The sequence below is a fragment of the Nannospalax galili genome, unplaced genomic scaffold, assembly GCF_000622305.1.
Source record: "Nannospalax galili isolate Female #2095 unplaced genomic scaffold, S.galili_v1.0 scaffold252, whole genome shotgun sequence".
Classification (NCBI taxonomy): Eukaryota; Metazoa; Chordata; class Mammalia; order Rodentia; family Spalacidae; genus Nannospalax; species Nannospalax galili.
Window position 1 is genome coordinate 4,869,296 of NW_008333886.1, and position 6,533 is coordinate 4,875,828.

Consider the following 6,533-nt stretch of genomic DNA (forward strand, 5'->3'; position numbering starts at 1 on the left):
CATTTTCTTTTTATTTATTAATTTTGCATTTTATTACTCTATTAATGATCAACCCAGAAATCACAATATATCATCCTTGACATTACAAATGGCTACTGTTGCCTCTTCTTTAATATTTCCAGAAACTTAGCACATTTATCTGCTATTTCACATTCTTGGGCCCTTTAGATAACTGGCTATACATGTTGGTTGTTGATGTACTGTAAGTATCACAGAAACAATCATTTTATATGTCCAATATTCACTTACAGTCACACATGGATGGTTCCTTCTCTGTCCCTCTTTCCTACAAGGCTTCCCTCTGAAATCATTTTTCCCTTTGTGTGAAAAGGTCCTTTTCTTTTAGTACTGAGCTACTATTAATGAACTCCCGTAGTTTTTATTTGCATGACATTGTCTTTTGTTTGTTTTCAGCTAGAAGAGTAGATTTTTCACCAGATACAGTATTCTGGGATGACGTCTCTTTTCTTCCGGCACTTTAACAATATTATTCTGATGTATCTGGCTTCCATTATTTCTGTTGAGAACTAAGTTGAAAACCACATTGTTGCTCCTTTGAAATACTGTGATTTTTTTCTCTGGCTATTTTTAAGGCTCATTTCTTTTGTTTTCAGGAATTTAACCATAATTTCAACATAGTGCCTTTCGGGAGTGCACTGTGTGGTTTTGTTTTTATCCTGCTTTGAACTTCTTGAATCTGTGTCTTGATATTCTTTAATAGCTTTGGAAAACTGGATGGTATCTCTCAGAATACTTCTTTCCTCTCTCTTCTCGGCCTTTTGGCTAAGGTCAAGTATAAAATATTATTTTCCAATGATCTCTCTTCTTTCTCTAAGTATATTGATTAATTTTGAAGCAGGTTTCATAAATCTCTTTCACTTTAATATATTTATCTATTTTTATTCTGCATGTGTTTCAGTTTGCATATATTTTAAAAATTAGTTTCTCTCCCAGTTTTCCAGCTCTGGACTCCACTATATCTAATCTGTTGTTAATGTGTTCATCCTGAGTGTCAACTTGACAGGATCCTGAATCACCCAGGAGATGTGCCTCTGGGTATATCTGCCAGGGAGTTTCTAGATCATATTAACTGAATATCATATTAACTGCTGAATGTGGATGGCAGCATTCAATGTGCGATGGTCCAAAACTGAATGAAAAGGAGAGAGTGCTCTCTGGTTCCTGACTATGGATGTGTGTGACCACCTGGCTCATGGCCCTACCCACCATGCTTTCCCCTCTGTGATGGACTGTATTCTTGAACTGTGAGCCAAAATAAATTCTTCCTTCCTTAAGTTGCTTTTGTCACGTATTTTGTTGGAGCAACAAGAGAAGTAATTAATGTAGTGTCACACATTAACATCTTAAGAGTTAATGCAACATCTTAAATGTTGCATTTTTTCATTGTAGAGTACTGATTCTTTTAAGAAGCAGATTATAATGCTATGGTGCAATTACTCATTCTTTTATTTTGTCCATTTACTTTGTATTTTATTGACATATTTATTTACTTCTGAACTTCAAAATCTATTTCAGCAGTGGGTCTATTTCTATTCCTTCTTTTATTCTGTTGACGATAGATGATGAAATGTATTTTTTTCCTCAAGTCTAATACATTTTGACTTGATGCAGTGCTTGGGGATTGGAAAAACTGTAGGCTACACATGATTTGGCCTTCTGTCAGAGAAGATTGCCCTTTATCCTGTTATGCAGGTGGAGAAGAGAGGCTAGCATCTTGGTTCAGGTTCAAACAAGGGCTGAGTCTGGTCGTTCCAGTCAGCCCATGTTTGGATTGGCCCTAGTGCAGGTCCCTGGACTTTTGTCCAAGTTTTGTTTTCTCCTCAGCTCTGAAGTCTATAAGAAATTCAGATTTTTGTCCCTTCAGAAATGTTTAACTCAATCCTTTAGCTCTCCAGACTCATAGGGTTTTAAAATTTACATGTCTTTGTTTGATTGATTGGTTTTGGTGGTACTGGGGATTGAACCTACAGTCTCATGTAAGTCAGGCAAGCACACTACCACTGAGCTCTATTCCAAATTTACATGTCTTGAGGCAGTGAGCAACTGGGTCCACCAGATGTTCTTAAGCTCTGCGAGGCTGTCATTTTCTTCTCTCTGCCTTTCGGAAGTTTTTGGTCTAAGTCTCGATCTTCTTGTAGAACTCTTTCGCCCAGAACTCCAACAGTTTCCTTTGGAGAAGACTGGCTATGTGTTTAAGGCTATATTTCTACTTTTACTGCTCTATTTCTTTATGAGAGCTAAGAAGCTTTCTGGTTCCTCCTTCCCATTAGCATTGGTCTTTTGCCTAAAATAGGATGGTCAATTTGGCGATAGAACTGGAAAAATGACCTTAGAAGCAAAAAGATTAGCTTACCTTGGAACATTGTTCTCATGAGGAATTTTAACAAATCTAGTTCTAATTGGTTTTATAACTCTCTAACAAAGCCTTATAGAGATCCTGGCTTGCTGTGGACCCCATGATTCCAGGTGTACTTGGCCTTGGAAGTCCTGGCTTTTCTGCCCCTTTACCATTCCTTGTACTTTCAGCAGCTAACCTGGAGTTGATTACAGTAATAGATCTTTGGTCTAATGCTTTCTCATGAAAATGGCTTGGTTGTTACTTAATGCATTTTCAAGGACTAGCTTACAAACATTAATAGAAGAGGAAAAATCAGTTTCTTTCCTTCCTGTTTTCTGAACTGATATTATATGCTCCCTCCCCCTTGTGCTTCCCCTGTGCCCCCAGCCAGGCATCAACTCTTCCTCTCTGAAACTCCCACTGCACCTTTTTGTGTGTTGTAAACAATATGTATTTATTATTTCATGCATGTGAGTGTATTGCCTGCATGTATGTAAGTGCGCTTGTGTCACGCAATGCCCACAGAGGTCAGAAGAGGGCATTGGATCCACTGGAACTGGAGTTATAGGCAGTTGTTAGCTGCTATCTGGGTGCTGGGAACCGAACCTGGGTTCTCTGCAAGAGCAGCCAGTGCTCTTATCGGCTGAGCCGCCTCGCCAGTCCCCCTTTTGTGTTTTTATGCTCATGTTACCCATGGTTACTCATGTATATTCATGTTCTTCACAGTGTACATCAGAGAGCTTTGTCCACAGTGGAAGGAAGGAGTAAATGAAAGGCTGATTGAATAATACTGGGGATTCCAGGAGAGCAATTTCATCCTCATCCTCACTGTTTGCAATGACTTCTAAGGGACAGTATTTTCTGAGCTGGGACCAGAACTGCATCAGTGCCATTCCAGTTGTGTGTTGGGGGAAGTTTTAGTAACAGTAGAGTTAAAACTCTCACTTTCAGGATCATTAAATAGTAGAAACACAGTCAATAAGATAAAAGCAACTAGCTTTGATACAGACCTTTGTAGGAATTGTTGGCCTGGTGGGAGTCACAATTGAGAAAAATCCATGTACTTCTTTGGTTTTAAAATGATAGGGATAAAATTTTGGGTTCAGATATAATTCTGCTACAACAGGAGTTCTAGTATCTTAGCCTCTCCCATGTGCTCTACAGCACCGTGAGGAAGAGTCTTGGTAAATGCATTTCAGCTATTGCTCATTCTACACCAAGAGGCTTAGTGAAACAAAGCATGAAGACAGATCTCTATCAACATAAGAAAGTATATTCTAGAAGCTATGTGAAGAGTATAGATAGCAAATATTCTTATGATTTTGGAGAGATGACCATTCTAGGGGTGGTCTGGCTGGAGGCCTGGATTCTATCTTGTCATTGGACCTCATGTAGCTCACCCCCAGGGGTGGCTTTAAAGTCCCTTCTTTTCTTTTCTGAGTTGGATTCATATGGCCACTCACATTGGAAGAGAAGTGAATTAATTTAATAAGGCATCTCATTTCAGATGGCTTTAATAGTCTGAATTGCTTTTAAGGAAAACTTGTAAGGAGAATAAAGAATTTCCTGTCAAACTGCATGAATGCCATATGGCTGGAACTAAGTCCATTCACAATGAAAGCACAACTTAACACAACAATGCTGGTAGAGCTGGTGGGTGAGGGGGGAGGGGGCTGTAGCATGCCTCATTAGAACTATTAAAAGAGGAAAAGAACCAGACATGCACAGAGTGAGAACTTTTACATATCTCAAAGTGACTAGTATTAGTGATCGGGCAGAACATAAACTGTGGATGAAACTGGTGGGAATCATAAAGAACATGTAAGAGTGCTACGTGAGGGCTGTGTGACATGACTGTACACATCAAAGTTCGTCCGTGTTCGTTCATTCAGCACAATAGGCAACTATTAAAAAATCACCACAAATATCATCTCATCACATGGCATCATGCTGTGAAATGCTAAAGACTTAGGTTGTAAAAATGTAAGTTCACTTGTTACAGACTATAAAAAGTATATGAGAAAGGCTGGTGAGAGCTCTGACTCTGAAAGATGAGAGCTGTTTTGGATGGTGGGCTAAATCTCCACAGTTAGATTATAATTATTGAAATGTCACTTGACAGATATTTCATGGCTCAATAGTGGTTCATGTACATATTGTGCTCTATCTCTAACTTCAAGGAAGACTTAATCTAGTAGGAAGGTAAGACAAATAAACCTGACAAACAGCATGGGATGACTCTTGGTTGAAGGGAAGTGAGGTAAATATTCTCCTAAGTGTAGTAATCTCAAAGGCTTAGTGAAAACAGTAGACTTTGAACTGGATCTTGAAGGATAGGATTTTAATAGATAGTGCTGAGAATGAATTGGCATTCTCTGTGGAGAAAATTCACAAGTAAAGGGGAAGAGATGGAGAAGCATAGCTGTGTTTGTGGAATAGTCTAAAGTCATTGTTGCTCAATGAACTAAGCAAGAGGCAGCAGGAAAGTGAGGTTGAGGATGGATTCATGCTAGGCTAAAAGGTGAGCTGCTGCCCTATAATAGCTGGTATATGTACTTTACAAGGCACGACGTGTTTCCATGTACTTTCAATTTGTTCCTCATAATAATGTTTTCAAGAATAGTCGATCACCCCATACACAGATGACACAGTTGAGACTGGGGAACCTTAACCTTCCAACATCCCCAAACCACTCTCTCCTGTTATGCTCCCCAGTTCATTCATGCCAACAAAACATAGCCCTTGCCATGTGGATCATAACTGTTTACTTCTTTCTCATGTACATTGTATTTATGTGTGGAAAAAGCACCGCCAAGAAATTCTATATGATTTCAAGTGACCGGTGTAAGACATTTCTTATAGGTAACTGGGCATGATGGTTAGAGAATGACCTTAGGTTAAAGACTTGCTACGGATCCTAACTCTGCTCTCTACCAGCTGTTTAACCTTATCAAACTGTGTGGCTGGATGTGTCTTTACCTTCAACATATGGGGTGGTCCAGCAGGAAGGATGCTGCCAGATGCCGCCCTCGAAGTTGGACTACTTACTCTCCAGAGCTGTGCGGCACTGTTGTTTTCTCATTGCTGTGACAAAATACCTGAGAAAATCAATTTAAAGACAGAAGGATGTATTTTTGGCTCATGGGTTGAGGGGATATGATCCATGATGATGGGAAAACCATTGTGAAGGAACACAAGGCAGCTGGTCACAGTGCGTTCACAGTCAGTAAGCAGAGACATGAAGGGTGCCTTTCACCCCATTTTCTTTTCTTCATTTTTATTCAATCTGGTACCAACCACAATCTGGTGCCACTCACATTTTGGGTAAATCTTTCCTTCTTAGTTAAACCTCTGAAAACACAGACACACACTGAGCTGTGTCTCCTTCATGACTGTAAATCCAGTCAAATTGATAATGAACCATCACGACCACTAGTTCTGTTTTATGTATCTGCATATCCTATTATAGCAACTATATGAACTAAACCTCTATGAAGAAACCTCAGTCAATAATCAGTACATCATTATTGGGCTGTCCAGATCAGCTCTCTACAGCTATGGTTTACATGAACCATATGATGGAGTTGGCTCTCTTCTTCTCACACTGACCTTTCTGCCTCTCCTCATTACTGTTTGCCACAAAGGCTTTTGTATGATCTAGGTTACATGCATCCAAGAGATCAGGTTGATCAGTGTGATCTGTTCCTTCTGTAGGAATTCAGTCTGTCAAGATACTTTGAAGGCAAATAGATGGAGCTGGTGTGCTTCGTTAATGTTATTTTAGTATGTTTTCAGATTTTAAATATTTTATCTATTTTTATTTTATTTGTGAGTATATTGCCTGAATGTATGTAAGTGTACCCCTGTCATGCAATGCCCATGGAGGACAGAAGAGGGCGTCAGATCCCCTGGAGCTGGAGTTATGGGCAGTCGTTAACTGCCATGTGGGTGATGGGAACCCAATCTGGGTCCTCTGCAAGAGCAGCCAGTGCTCTTTATAACTGAGCCATCTCTCTAGTCCCTGCTTTCAAATTTTAAATACAAAGTCCTTAACTTATAATTTGTCTTATCACTTTTAATTTGAGATAGTGTGACAAAAATGCATTCAGTAGAAAATATACTTCAAAGTTTGATTTTTGACCTTTTTTGGTATGATTTTTTTTTTTTTTTTTGG